Here is a 16,160-nt window from a genome sequence, read left to right on the forward strand (position 1 = left end):
CCCTTTGGGGGAAAGGGAGAAAAGTGATCAGATGTTATGTTTCTGAATGCTTAAATTATTACAAATACCTTCACAACTTTTAAAGCCTTTTCATTACGTCTAATAAGACCAGAGTCCTGTTCAAAATCTAGGGGGAAATTGGAAGTCCAGAGAAATGTCCTAACTTAGCTATATATTTTTGTTTCTGCCCCTATGATGAATTTCCAAGACTCACCTTACCCTTAAAAGTGTACTATTTCTTTAGTTGTCAAAGTTATCATGTTAGTTACATTGCCTGCAGAAATCAAGGGAGTCAAGTGGAATGGATCAGAAACCTACAAGTAAAGTAATCAAGAATGGATTACTGAGCAACTTCTTTGAAAACATGAATGCTTGCAATAAAAGAATATAAATGTCACACTCTGTGTTACACAATCACAATTTTGAGGTTGTGATTTTCTGGCAGTTCAGACTTCTGACTTACAACCCTCCACAAAGAAGTGAATAGAGACCTTCAAGCATCCAAATGAGTGTCCCAAAGTCTCTGACCAAATCCTTCTTTCAAGCAGTATTGTCTCTATAGCACTCATTTACCTGATTTTCGAACCCAAAGTAGATTAGAAAATATACCTAGCATAGGTGTTTGGAAAGAGATGGCCCTGAAAAACTGGGACAGTGATGCCAGTGAGCTATAGCAGTGGATAATGGCTGCAACTTAGCCTATGGCCCTTAGACTGAGCAGTGAGGGATGAGTCCAAATCTCAAGAAAAATCAGGAGCAATGGGTATTCACAAGGATTACCTTGTATCATATGAAAAAATGTAAATGGTATCCACTTAGTCTGTTAATGAAAACAGGGACATGTAAAAGCTTTGCATTGAAAAAAGTGTAAAATATAGCTTATTGCTTTAAGAGACAAGTTTCTGTTATTAAAATATATATGGGACATTTCAATCCCCAGTATGGTTTTTGTTCTTTTTTTTTAATTTGGAAAAAAATTAGAGAGTTTGGCACTGACATTAAAAACCTAGAATCTAGCTAACACTACTCAAGAAAAGCCCCTTAGAAGGAAGGCTATTTATTCATGAGTATTTTTTCAAGTCCAAACCTTTTAAAATAAAGATGTTCGCTGTCATTGATCTTAGTTATATAATGTATGGTGTCATCTGGAGTAAGGCACCATTGCTGCTACTTAGCTGGTTTACTTTGTAATGCGTCATTATAAGTGACCAAAAACATGGTACAGGAAGTTGTTTGTGTGTTTTTTCATTGCTTATGCAACTTCCAAGCAGAAAATGTTCTTGAGACCAGATGGTAAAGAACAGTCAAGTGCAAGCTCTATTCTCCAGATGTATTGATGTTTCATGTCTTCTTGAAGCCAGTTCAAATACATTTGTAAATTCAAGTCTTAACTTTTAGTAACCCTTTCCCTTCTGCTAGCCCCTATTTCTATCAACAAAGAATTGGGCTGGTATGTTTAATTACAGGCTCTCGAAAGCCAGCTGAACCGTGGAGTGGCAATGCCACGGCCACATACTTCAGCTGAGTAAAAGTGGATCATATGCGCTTTTGCATGTATCTGATCACTGGGCTACAATGATAGCTACGTGTTTATGTTTATGGTACCAAACTTCTTTTCAACTTTATCCTTTCCAATAGTGCACTTTGTTAAGACAATTAAAACACACACACATACACACACATTTACCCAGTGTTTCTACTTGGCATGTGGGTGTGTGTGTGTGTGTGTGTGTGTTTTTAATCTGCTCAGCAATTTAGGAGTTTGCTTGGAACACAGATGAGTTAAGATAAAAAGCTGTTTTTTAAAAAATGTCCCTAGTAAGTAAAAATGAAGATACTATATCTGAATGAATGTGAAAAGTTGTCCCCTTGTATATTTTTAAAGCTTCCCAAACCATCCCCAGTTCTCAGCCAAACGCAGCCTACCCAGATTGTCTTTAGGAAAGTAGCAATTCACAGAGATTTGCAGTGAACCGTGCATCAAACTGCACTTTCTCTTCAGTTCCTGCTCACAGCTCCACCATTTTAGAATATGGTGAGATATGCCAGAGCCCTACCATCTGTTTAATGGGCTAATTATGTTTACCACATGCCTACTTCACAGGAATACCATGAGTGAGGTTGCCAAACATCATACAAATATATATGTTTGTATATAGAGATATAAAAATATACACATAAATAAAATCATATACATATATAACAGCATCCAGCATTTCAGAGCTTCATTCTATCTTTTACTATCAGAATATATCATGGCCCGTCACTTAAGCCAGCTAGGCACTGTCAGAGTTTATCATAATTCATAGTGTGGCCATCAGACCGAGGGGTGTTGTGGGTAGGTCATATTCAGATTCTATACACATATCTCTGTCTGCCTGGTTTTGCTGTGCCCCATATTCTCCCTATTAAAATCTTGACATTTTAGCTTCATAATTAGTACAATCAAACTTTATTACACTATATGTTGCTATATCCAGTGTCTTAACCTCTTATTTTAAGAAAGTTCTTTTTCTCCCTTTATTAAAAAAAAAGAAAAGAAAAGAAAAGAAAGGTCAGGCCATTCTAAACAATCCCAACTCTTATTTACAAAGCTACAGATTCTCTCTTAGGTACCATGGCGTCTATATTGGGCTTGTTCTTAAAGCCTTTTTTCTTTTATGAGCTTGTTCTTAACAGTCTTTTTATCTGGCGTTCTCTGAGCACTTGCTAGATATGTGTTGTCAGTAACTCCCAGTTGTCACATGGGCTAGTTTTCACCACTAGCCATGAAAATTATCACTGGATCCCAAGTTGGGCCAACATACGCTGCTTCTTGGAAATGAGGCTCGAGCTAGGTGGCTCTTGAAAGATAGGAGGAATTTTGGGCAGTAAAGGGAGACAAGCAGAGGGCATTCTAGGTGATGGGAATTAAACAAGCAAAAGAACAGGAGAGAGATGGAAAAGAGCGAGTCATGAGGAACTGGAGTGCCTAGTCAGGATATGATATAAGCTCCAGGTATTGGGTTTTCTGTGTGGCTCCTTTGTCCTTGTAAAGCTAACTCAGCAAACTCTGGGCCTTCTTGGCATTGAGGATGAAGTGGCTTGAGGAATATTGGGAGAAATAGCCAGGTCTGTACACAGACTATAACCCTAATATGTAACATTCTCTTTGAAAAATGAAAAAACATTAACAACATATGAAGCCATCATTGATGTAACATTTTATTTTGTCTTTTCTAAGATACAGGAGCATTTTAAAAAGCTTTTCTTTTTCCCTGAGTGTTACAGTATTTTCTTACATTGCCTTAACTGAAGTAAATTATTCAAACAGAGCTGTTTTCTTTTATTTGTTTGTTTTGGTTTTTTGCAGCTTTATGCTTACCAGGGATTTCAACAAGTTGAAAGAGAAAAAATAGCCAGGACGTAAATATAGAAATAACTCAATCAGATAAGCTTGCATGAGAATGAGTGAGGGCTGGGATGAGGATAAGGAAGAATCTTTCTCAAAGCCTGGATGATCATGTTTTTATTCAATGTGTACATCTGATTGATAAGAGACGTTGATATAGAAAGAAAGGGAGAATTATTCCCCTATTATTTTCCCACATATACGAGGAAAAAATGACATGATTGTTTACTGTGTGACATCTAGAATCCAGAAACCTAACCCTAATGGAAACTACAGAGACACAGATCAGGAGAAAGCAACATACTCGCCAAAGTGAAAGGAAGGGGGAATTGCTCTGTCTTCTTTCCTTACTTTAAAATCAACAAATGTTAAACTGGAAAGAATCTTAAAGACCATCTCATCCAACCACTACCATTGTACATATGAGGAAAATAAAGCTCAAGAAAAGTTTCATGAGCTGTAAGGACATACAGTTGTTAAAAAACATGGCTGGGGACCCAGATCCTCTAATTTACAGTCAGATGCCTTCCAGACAAACCATCCCGTCATTTCTTCAGTTTCTCTGAAATTAGTTTAGAGAACTCTAACTTTGCCTTATTCCACCAGTGTTGCTTTCTGACTCTTAATTGTCAACAAGCTTCTCAAATTGTTTTGGATTGAAGTTTCATTTATAATAATTAATTGTTGGATTCCTGTAAATGATGCTAAAAACTAAGTGGGTTCTCCAAAGTATTCTACAAATAGGGAGAAGCTCACTAGATAAACATATATACCTCTTTTTCATAAGAATCATATCATTCCTGGAAAAATAGCATGATCATATTATAAGATTTTTCAAAGTTTCTGGAGCTCCAGATATTTGTTGGAATGCATAAATAGGTTAGATCTGATCTGCTGATTTACCCCCTCAGAGATGTCCCTGAGATGTTCTTAAACTGCTGTGCCTTTATAAGGAAGTCATTCCCACTGCTATCCATATCACCAGCTCCTATAATCATCAGCATGGCCAGTCACTACATACTGATTGCCTATCAGGTTCAAAAAAGGCTGGTCTTGATACTGATATTTTGTTCAGTGTTAGAGGAGAAAGAACGTGATGAGAGCCTGGCATAGCCCAGCTCCCTTCTGTGAATAAAGAGTACATCACTGACAAGAGGCATTCAATAAATGCTTAAAGAAATGGGGTTGGGGACACCTGGGTTGTGCAATTGGTTAAACGTCCAGCTCTTGATTTCAGCTCTTTTCATGGTTTGTGAGATGGAGCCCAGCATAGGGCTCTATGCTGACAGCATGGACAGCACTCACCATTTCTTTTTCAAAAAAAAAAGTCTAGATCATTTGAAAATGTGAACTCTAAGCTTCTGATACAATGTCATATGGTTTATTGCACCACATATGGTTATTATGATCTAGCTGTCAGCAACAATCCAGAAATACTCATATTATTGCAATGTAAATAATATTAATAATTCACTTGCACATTTGAAATGTGTCTGGCCCACCAAATCCTTGCTCAGGTGCCAACCACCCCACTGTGAAGGAACTGGCTGCCATAGTGCCCTGAAATTTCAGGTATGTGTCATCACCTCACAAATGCATAGGAGAGCCTAGTTTGTGAGTCTAAGAGGAGAAGAGGCAACTTCCCTGCTCTTCCAGAAGCAGGAACCACTCAGCAATATAATGACAGTAGTTAGAAGGGAAAGACTTTTATGAAGAAAACAGTGGTGTCTTGTGGCTGTTTATACGAAACATTTAGTCGACCATTGTACCAACTCTTAAGATCAATCTCCTTCACAAAGTGACTGAAATAAGCAGAAGATTCTAGCCCCATCAGCCACATCCCACCACTGCGGTCCTGTTGTTAGGCGGGTGATTTTGTGGTGAAGATCCCTACTGTTATGCATTTGTGTGTTTGTGAGGAAAACCTAGAACTCATTTCCTCCAGAAGCCACATCCATATGACCCATAGCAAAGACCATCAGAGATCAGCAGTGGAGGTTTTATTATGGACTCCAGCCAGGTTTGCAAGTGCAGTTAATGAACCATTCGTAATTCTCCTTCTTCTTCCTCTTTCTTCTCTTCTTTTTTATTTTATTCTTTCTCTTCTTTTTCCTATTTAAAACTTTTTCACTTATGGATTTGGAAAGCATTCTAAAAGGAAAGAGGCAGAGTAGCCCAGGTGCTGGTCTTCACAGTATGTGTTTCCAAGGATGTTGTTTGTTTTAAACTAGCCTAGTCCACTGTTTCATGTTACTGAACAATCAAAACAGAGAAGAAAGTTTTCCGTCTATAGGCCTAGCCCAAATGAGTGGCAGGACGTAGCCTCCATCTGTAATTTTCCATAAAATCCTCCCCCAGTCCAATTTACACCATATCTAGAGCTATGGGGTTCTGGGGAATGCATACTCAAAAAATAATGCCTGCAGTGATTGTTCTTAGGGTGGCCGTGATGAGGTGGTGAGGAAATGGAGACATGCAAGTTGCAAATTTATATTATCTTTCCCTTGTACACTTTTTAACTTGCTGTCTGGAGCCTAGTCCCCCCTCCCCCTCAAATGGGTGGCTTAAAGAAAGCTTAACTTTATAATTTTTGAGTCATTTTTCAGCATGTCCTGTTATTTGCTTTCTGGTAATCACCTTACCGGGTGGCTGAGTGGGGATCATGTATGAGAAGACCTCATCGTGTCTTACAAGGCAGAGATTAGGCTCATGGGAAAAATACAAGTCTTCAGATGCATGGGTTCTCTCTCCCAAAGAGAGTGGCTCAGGTTACAGTGCCTGACACTGTATCACAGGCATCGTGGGACATTGCAGCCGTGTTTTCAGTTTCTTTTCTCTCTCGAATTTTATGCAGTGACTGTACCCGAGAACCTTTGGAATCTCTCTCCCTCTGGTCAAGCAGAAAGGATAGGAGAAAAAGTCCTTTGAAAATTAAGCCTAGCTGGTGGTAGTGAGCAGCCAGCCCAGTGAAACTTCTAACCCTCCTTCTACCACATATACCTGCTTTCCATCTTTGGGGTTTGGGCTTTTATACACAGCCGTAGAGTGGTAGAAAAGGTGTCTGTCTGGTGTGTTTGGGGTTTCTTGCTGTTTCAAATTATTTGAAGAAGAATGTTTGTTTCCTTCAGTTTATGAAACTAACTCAGTTAAACAGACCAGTCATCAAGCCCGTGATGCATGATTACTCAATATATTTTAAAATTTAAAAAAAATCAATTGTGCTGTCCCCTTTCTCCCTCTGCCTCCTCCCTGTCTGTCTCCCTTTACTGTGAGGCACTGGGAGTAGTGTGTGTGTGTGTGTGTGTGTGTGTGTGTGTGTGTGTGTGTGTGTGTGTGTGTCTGGGAGGAAGACAGACTCCCTACCTGTAAATGGCTTGCTATTATTAGACGTTCAGTTACCAGGGGTTATGTAAGACAATTGAAGCTCTGTTTTTTAACAGAGACATGATTCATGCTGCTTGTAGTAACAGTAACCACCTCCAAACGAGACAGAAACCAGACGCAGACAAAGGCTGGAGAAATCAATGCCGACTCAGTACAGCCATTCTGCTGATACCCTCTGCCTTTCAATCAGAGCAGCACTTAGGTTATCAAGAGAGGAGGCCCCTGCTCATTCTGGGTCTCTTCTGTCTCCCGGGGCTGTCAGGTAAAATCATGCGGGCTAGAGAGTCGTGCAAGGAAAACTAGGCCTTGGGAGCAGTGCTGTCTGACCTTCCTCCCCAGCTCCCTGGACATAGTATCCCCAGGGTCTCCCCAGTGTTTCAGAAACACCTGGAGGAACAGGGATGGTCACCTGCACTGTGGCTCAGAATCCTCTGTTGCTTCTACTCAGAGAGATTGGAACTTGGAGGTTTGGCTCACCCACTCAAGTAACTTGGCTCAAGTGATGCTCTGCGACAGACTGGGAGGGGAGGGGACAGTGTGGGATTTGACTGATTTATTACTGCTGCTCCCAAAACCTGAATGGAAATGGACTGGGCTGTCAGCTCCCACACACACAGGGGACCCATTCCTAATTCTTCCAGTGCTCCTTCTTTGAGACTACAGTGATTCAGTGCTTCACAGAATGCAAACTACTTCCATGTACTCAGCTTACTTCAGCACACGACTTTATCAGATAGGAAAAAACACACATTTTTAATCAATACTCCCTTACAGGTATGAGGTTTTATTGCTGGAAGATAATTATGCCATTCATTGATTCCTTGCACCTGAGTTTATAATGTTCAGAAAAGTTAGTGACTTGACTGTGGTCATATGGCTAATTCCTACCAGATCCAGAGGATGTGCCAGATCTTCTTATTCTCCACCTAGTTCCCTGCTTCTCAGATTTGCTACAAAGCTTGTTGGCAGCCATGGCACTTTTAGGGGAAAAAAAGGCAGGGGGGTATTTTCTTCTGAAAACTTTGGTTTTAAGATTAAGCTTTCCTGCTTTTGGGTTTTTTTTTTTTTTAACTTTTTTCTTGTTTTAAATTTATTTATGAGAGAGAGAGAGACAGCGTGAGCAGGGGAGGGTGAGAGAGAGAGGGAGACACAGAATCTGAAACAGGCTCCAGGCTCTGAGCTAGCTGTCAGCACAGAGCCCGATGCAGGGCTCAAACCCATCAACTATGAGATCATGACCTGAGCCGAAGTCAGATGCTTAACTGAGCCACCCAGGCACCCTTAGATTTCCTGCTCTTTATCTAGGAAACTCAAACCTCTCTTCTCTATCTCCATATTCTCATATAGGTAACTCATGATGGGGAGGACTCATTTTTAGAGAGTGTCCATGAAAGTACCACATAACCATTAATGTGTCTAGATCAATGTCATGCATTTCCAGTAGTTCCCCTGTCTCTGCCACAAGTGACATCCAGGAGAGGGATGCAGAGATCTCAGACTTCACCCAGAACATAAAAGCAAACTACCTATTTTTACTACAAAAAGAAGAAGCTAAGATATTTTACTGTAAAGACAGCCCATGGCTCTCAGAAAACAGCAGCCTCGACCTGGTGGCCTATCACACATCCAAAAGTCAGGCCACCATTCATTTTCACTCTCAAATGTGTAAATTGCCCAGAAAGACAACTCTAAAGGAGCATGGCAGAAAATATCTAAGCCCTATAGCTTTACCGACCGAATAATCTCCCACAGTTAAAAAATCCAGTTTTAAAAATACTTATTTATTGATTACTACTAATAATAAATACTGTAATACATTCTCACAAATTTTAACTAAGGACCAAACATAGAATTTTCTGTTATAGATTTTTACCATTATCCTGCTATTTTCACATATTACATAATACAGTCTATACCTATTTTAAAGTAAACATTTTCATTTATAAATAGTTTTTAACTAAATGTTTGTATAACACTTTTTATCCAGGAAGGTAGCAAAATACTTCACAGACTGTACTTTAAATAAAATGCATGTTCTCTTCTGCTAAAACATGAAAATCATTTGTATCTGCAGTTCTAATGAAGAAAACTATACTCTCTTCCCTCACATAATAATACTCTCTGACTAGACATCAAGAGACCAAATTTCTAGTCCTTGCCTCACTACAAACTCAGTATTTGAGAACCTGTTAAGTCCCAACTTCAAATACCAGCTAATCTGAAAAACTCAAAGCCCTTTAATATCTGGCTATTGCCTGAGACTTACAATAGCTGTTACTCTTATATGATGTGGTGGTAAAAGAACTTTATTGGAAAGATGGAATTCGTTGTTTGGGGGTTGCATATTGTGCTACTGGTAGTAAAGCTGCCTTGACTTCTCCAATGTAATGTATCTCCACAATGACCCAAAAAGAGTGAGTTGGAATATGAGTGGAAGGAGGAGCACATTCTGTCCTTTGACATTCTGCAGGTGGTCACTACATACTCTGGATACCAGGCACATTGCAAGCAGTGGATGTTCACACACGACTGCCCCTGACTTCCCTCTAGAGGAAAATAGCCTTCTCTTTTCCATTAGGTTACCATGATTTGATGATCATGAATGGTTAATCTCATCATTGGTAGAGAGACATCTGTTCCAGTGGTACCTTTCACAGGTCCTTTGATGTCCCTACAGTATTTTACCCTTCTCCCCATTTGGCGTCAACTAATGCAAATTCCTATTTTCACCCAAGAACACAGCTGCCCTTTCTCACCTAGATCTAGTCTTCATCTCCTCGAAGCATGTGTGTAACCATTTGAAGAGGTGATGACAGTAATGGTGGGTGGTATTTCTTCCCAACAAGATGGTGGTACATTCCACCTGGGTCTTTAACATACTAGACTATCCCAATTGCTACCGAAATCAAATTTTGATCTACCGTGCCCCGATGTCATCCATATATATTTAGGGCAACTTTTAATATGATTATAACCCCATACTGTGCACAAAGGGCTGCACTGTACGCTGGATTTTCTGAATGTATAAAACAAGATGCATACCCAAGAGAATAGACATTTTCCCCAGTGATACAGAAAACAGGCATTAGACTACACCCATTTATTTTAGTGTTCAGTGAGTGGCAGAGCTCAATATGGGCCGAGACAGTTCTCTCAAGGAAAAGTTTCATAAGGAATACATCATTTTGCATGGGCCTTGAAGAAGGGGAAAGGCCTAGATGAGAAAAAGTGATAAAGGCATGAAATAGCCAAAATACTGTGTTCAAGGGCTCAGAAATACAAATGTTCTCAATCTTTCTGACACGCTGAAGGTTAACTGGGCTAGACCAGATGGAGTACTGACAGAACGGAAATCGGAGAGGGCCTATTTTGTATAGATTCAGTAAACTTACATACCCAGGCTAAAGAATTTGGAACCAGAGAAATTCCTTAAAGCACCTTTTCTCTAAGTATATTCTGAGGTTGATAAGAGCTCCATTCAAAAGGGCAGGGGAATGGTCTGTAATCTAATAACCTTGGGTATTTTTGGGGTCTTCAGCACCTTTACTATCTTTATGTACATTATAAGTTTGCAAGAGAAACGTATTGCCGTCAGCGTTTCCTATATTTATTTAAGCAAGAAACTTTCTTTGGGCTGCATCTTGAAATTCTAGTGTTCTACAAAACTCATTTTGAGATATACCACTGGAAATATTTTGAAGGGGAGGAGTTGGAGGCAGGGCAAAACACTATATTGTGATGACTAATCTTGGCGCGGTTATGAATGGATATGTCATCAACTACAGAGATGAAGTTACTATTGATGGGACCAAAGGGAAGGAGAAAGATTAGAAGAAAAGAGGATAACCTCCAGCATATGGAGAGAGTGTAGAAGGAGGTATAGATATATCTTGAGGAAACAAAGTGATGAAAATTCAGAGATATCGGAGACAATGAGTGCCAATGAGTTTCCCATACTGGATGGTCTAGATTATCTTACCAATGCAGGAGTCAGGTCATCAACTGAAGAAGAGAATGGACTTGGTGGAATAGAACATAGTAAGAGAAACTACTGGAGATTTGTATTTAGAAGCCACCCTGAGCAGGAGTGAGGGTCCAGATGACATTTGTGTGTCAGGTTTTGTACTGAGAATGAGAGAATGATGGATTCATGGTTGAAGAACACAAGAAAAGACCCTGTATACAGAGGGTTGGGGAGCAAGGAAATCTGGAAGGTTATTTAGAACAATGTTGAAATGGTTTATCATGCAGTAAGGCCAGGCTGGACAAAGACATCCAATGAAGCCAGCAGGGGCCTACAAATGGCCATGTGAAAAGACTCGATTCCTTAGGCATTAAGGAAAGGGGTTCTCGGGGCACCTGGGTGGCTCAGTTGGTTAAGCATCTGACTTTGGCTCAGGTCATGATCTCACGGTTTGTGGGTTCAAGCCCCACGTTGGGCTCTATGCTGACAGCTAGCTCAGAGCCTGGAGCCTGCTTCAGATTCTGTATCTTCCTCTCTCTCTGACCCTCCCCTGCTCATGCCATGCTCGCTCTCTCTCTCTCTCTCTCTCTCTCTCTCTCTGTCTCTCTGTCTCTCTCTCTCTCAGAAATAAATAAAACATTTTTTTAAAAAAAGGAAGGGGGTTCTCAAGCTGGGGTTGGAACATTTGATGTCAAATGTGAAGCCTTAAAAGAGTACATTGGAATGAAGATGAGGGCTACAAAGTCACTGGAGAAGATGGTGGTAGAAGTCTATGGGGGAAATGGTAATGAATTTTGTACTGAAGTAGCAATCAAAGTAGAGAGGGAAAATATAAATCAAATGTAGAAGGTTTTGGAGAAGATTAAAAACAGGTTCAAGAAAGCAGCAGAGAACCATGATGTAGAATCTAGTATAAATTTATGGCAAGCCCCCAATGAACAGGAACGGGATGAAGGCAGGAGATCATGAGCTAGGTGTAGATTAAGATGTAGAGCACTGTCCTTAAAGCCCCACTTTGCTGGGCTCTGGCTTTATTGGCCTATGGTAAATATTTTTTTACCTTTCCTAAATGTCAGTTTTTTTCATCTACAAGATCCTACCCCCAAAGTGATAATAAGAAATGAAGCTAAACAACATATGAAAAGCATACGTATGAAAAGCACCAAGCCCAATACCTCCCACATGGTCAGCATTTAGTTAGCAGCATCCAGGTTACTATGGAGGTGATGGAAGCAGGAAAAGTGGAGTGATGTTCACTCTGGAGACAGTGACAATGTGTTCTCCACGGTAACGTCATTTGATGTTTCTCGGTGCCTGTTTTCTCCATTTAGCCACAAACTGTAGTGACTAGTCCAGAAAACATACTACGTACAAGAAGCAAGGTATAGATAACTCTGATAGAACACAGATAATATGCTACACCATAGATCGTGTCCATGTTGGAGTCCTCATTACATAGTTTCAAATGGCCTTCCTGCCAGAACCTGTGGCAGGCTTTCTGCTCAGAAAGATTCCAGAGTTGAGTGACTTAGAGAAAGAGTTCTCATCACCAGTCATTCACTAAAACCAGAAAAACTATTACTGTCTGTATATGTATGTATACATATGTATATATATCCATATATGATAAATATGTATTGAGATACATATCTCTCACCTGATCGCCAAGACCTCTTATTTCAAAAACAAGAATCAACTGTACCTGATAGCTCCACATCTCCTGGGACATGCAAGTGTTATTAACAGTTTGTGAATTGTCAAAGAGGAATCCGGAGGTCTCTATGGAGAAAATTAACATAGATTTAATGTGACGAACAGCAGGACCTGCTATTGGCAGGGCCATCCCAGGGGTCTTCAAGCCATCAGAGGTATTTCTTCTGGACATGGGTATTAACTAGTGGTTAATTAAAGAACTAATATTTTTTAAAGGAGCTAAAATATTTTAAAGTACAACATTTCTTACAGCATTGGAAAGTTGAAGATGATGGGGTTCCATTCATTCGTCTGGCCATGATGCCTTCGGTGCCTTATTCATGAAATGGTTTTTCTCACCACTTTCCACAGAGGTGGGGTTAGTGATGTAGACTTGGGAATTCATTTCAGGTAATTAGGTAAAAAGTTAAAAGTCAAATAGATTTCTTTAACAGGTTTAATGGTTTAACAGGTTGATGAGCGACTTAATTCCCACATCTTTCTTCTCAGGGGACTATTAGAGTTTTAAGGGCCCTTAAAAATAATAATATCAACATTTTCTGGAAAGTGGTAAATGCTGCACCTCCTTCTTCCAGGTTAAATGACTCATCCAAGGTCATACAGCTAGTTCTGTCATTTCATTTTCCCTCCTCATCCTCTTGCTGTCTTTAACTCTCCCTCCTTTATTCTCTCACCAATATTTTGTGCCCCTTACAACCACCTCTCTGCCAATTATTTCTTGGATTTATCCCACTTTTGTAAAATTTCCTAGCCTCAAATTATGAGACAGTGGGTCTTTGCCAATTAGGAAACCCTCACCACTAATTCCTCACTACATTTGGGGCAAAGAAAGGAGGGAAGTGGAACAATTTTAAATTTGCTGTGATCTTTGAGACAGCTTTATCTACACCTGGGAATTGCTGTTAGACAATTAAGGTTAGTAAAGCACGTTGAATTTCTCAGAGGAAAGGTGTTATTTGAATTATTACCAGATAATTATTGTTAAAAATAACAATAATGTAAAAAATAGGAACTTTACATGTTAGAGGCATTATCATTTTAATTTCCAATGGGGTGTATTACAGCCCTGGGGGATCTAGGAACAATTTTTTTTTCATAATATGCTCTACACCAGAAACTCCTCGAATTCTGTGTAATGCCTGATGACCTGACAAACTGGCCCAGAATCAGAATCCAGTCATGCTGTGTGTACTGTTAGCCAAGTTATTCAGCTTGAACTGCTCCTTCGAAAACAGTAGGAAGGTGAGAGTCAGACATAAGACCTGTGGTACCCAGACCAGTGTCATCAGCATCACCTGGGAGCTTTCTAGAAATGCAGAATCACAGACAGTCCCAGACACGCTGAACCAGAAATCCTAAATGATTCATTTGTTCATTAGGGTTTGAGAAAACCGATATAAGATGTTCTCATCTTCAAATAGAAAGGAGCTAGGGTGAAGCTCCATTTATTGATAGTTTTCTGAAGGAGTTCCTTCACCTGAGGTCTGTACTCTCCGTTTTTTGCTTTTCCAATGGCTCTGAATCATCATGGAAATAGCATAAGCCTCTTTATTGTGCTGAGGTCACAGTAGGAACTAGAAATATGTCCATGCTATGTTGGAACAGTTGTATAATTTTAAAAAATAATGGTAACCCAGATTTAAAGTCAGAGGGATCTGGCTCAGATCTGACCTTAAATTCTGACCTCTCTATCCATGGCTTTCTAATCTTGGAGTGGTTACTTGAGCTCTCTTAGTTTCACTTTTTCTCATATATAAAATGGGTACACTGAGACCTTCAGTACGACATTGCTGGGGGAATTAAGTGAGGATGTATTTACATGTAAAAATTCCCCATGCAGTCCCTAACAAAAATGTAGACCTCTAACAAACGGTAGCTATTACTGTTACCATTAACTTTTTTGTAAGCTCTGGTCACAAAGGCCCCATCTGTCATTTTAGAATGCTTTGGTTTGATTTCCAGAGAATGGGAAGAGCCACACTGAAATGAGACCTCCATAGAAAATTCTGTGCAGTGATCTGCGGCAGTGTGTTACATAACAGCTCTGCTCTCCAGGGGCTTGCAAGACAGAGCTACAGAGACATCAACAATAAAACAGACTGGAGTGGAAATGACCCACTCTCTCCCCTGCCTCTGACACCATCAAGAACTTTGCCAGCTGGGTTCCAAGAGCAGATTCTTTATTACAGTGATGATGTAAGAGGCAGAGAGAACAGCTGGATTTCCAGATTCTGGGAAGCATGCATAGCCCCAGTAGGCTCTCAAGATGATCTTTTGACTTAAAAACTGAGTACACTGGATAAGGAAAGTCGTTGCAATAGAATAAATATGAAACCCCATGAAGTCATTTTCACATAGTCTTTTTTAGAGCCTAACCACCCTGTAAGCAATAAAACATGCCACACTATGCAGTAGTTCTGACTAATAGCCCCTTAGGTGTGTGCTGAGGCACACAGGGTAGTCAAAGAAGGAGGATTAGGTGACAGGTTGCCAAAAAATGAAAGGAAGATTATAGCAGCAGGGTGTGGGGCTGAGAAAGGGAAGTTTGAGTAAAAAACAGAAAGATGGTGTCTCCATTTAATTAAAAAATGCACAACTTAAATCAAATATTAGGCATATTTAAAATGTACACTTATCAGGGGCGCCTGGGTGGTTCAGTCGCGTGAGTGTCCGACTTCGGCTCAGGTCATAATCTCGCAGTTCGTAGGTTCGAGCCCTGCATCGGGCTCTGTGCTGACAGCTAGCTCAGAGCCTGGAGCCTGCTTCAGATTCTGTGTCTCCCTCTCTCTCTCTCTCTCTCTGACCCTCCCCTGCTCACACTGTCTCTGTCTCAGAAATAAACATTAAAAAAAAATTAGAAAATAAAATAAAATGTACACTTATCTAATTACACAATGGCTTTGTATGCTTTCAGGTGATTTTTCATTACAATGTACTAGACATATCAGTCAGTGATATCCTTTATCATTTTAATGTAGTTTCCAGGGGGAGAAAAGAGAAGGAAGCTATATCTGATGAAGTGTTGATAACCTGGCCAGCCCCAAGATGGTTTAGTAAGAACTATAGAGAGCTCTTGAGCCCAATTTGCTGTTTATGTAGCTGCAGGGGTATTGCTATTAATTGGGTGTCTCAATGCATAGTAGGCTCTACCATACTGGACAAAAAGAATATGATTAATAGTACCAAGTTTTTCTTCCAGTGAGTAACAGTGAGTTAGTACTCACCTGAGAGAGGCAGATGAGGTCTTGTAGTACTGTAGGCTACCATTAAAGAGCCGAGTTTTTCTGGCCGAGTGAACACTACTGAGATTCCCTGGAAAAGTCTGTTTTTTTCACCTAGGTGAACACTGTCATCCTCACGTGTTTACTGGGTGGAGATTTTCATCTTTAGGTGAGAGGAAAGGATTCTGGTTGAGGATGAGGATAGAAAGGAGATTAAGCAATGAGTGTTTCTTCTATCATGAGAGAAGAAAGAAAGTTAGAACAGACCTGGGAGCACTCATCTATGCATTTCCACAAGTATAGTGACACAGGAGAGAAAAGTAAGTGACAATGTAAACAAACATATAGGATAAATCCCACACAAAACTAGATGGAAAAAGAAGCACTGATGTGGGTTGCATTATAGCAGGAATGTCAATAGCCTCTGGTTCCACAGGGTGAGAATTTAACCATAGAACTACTGTGCCTTGTTTTCACCAAGAACTTC

General features: G+C 40.0%; 1 long non-coding RNA gene across 1 annotated transcript in view; it reads right to left on the minus strand.

Annotated features, from left to right (window-relative positions):
- The window catches only part of LOC144238133 (uncharacterized), a 67,227-nt gene extending 51,477 nt beyond the window's left edge, over positions 1 to 15,750 (minus strand). The window contains exons 1-2 of the long non-coding RNA XR_013337024.1: positions 15,677 to 15,750; positions 12,442 to 12,518 (exon numbers count right to left, since the gene is read on the minus strand). This is a non-coding gene — a long non-coding RNA (uncharacterized LOC144238133). The remainder of the gene's footprint in view (positions 1 to 12,441; positions 12,519 to 15,676) is intronic.
- Positions 15,751 to 16,160: the final 410 nt, after the last annotated feature.

This window comes from Crocuta crocuta, unplaced genomic scaffold (assembly GCF_008692635.1).
Source record: "Crocuta crocuta isolate KB4526 unplaced genomic scaffold, BGI_CrCroc_1.0 scaffold56, whole genome shotgun sequence".
Classification (NCBI taxonomy): domain Eukaryota; kingdom Metazoa; phylum Chordata; class Mammalia; order Carnivora; family Hyaenidae; genus Crocuta; species Crocuta crocuta.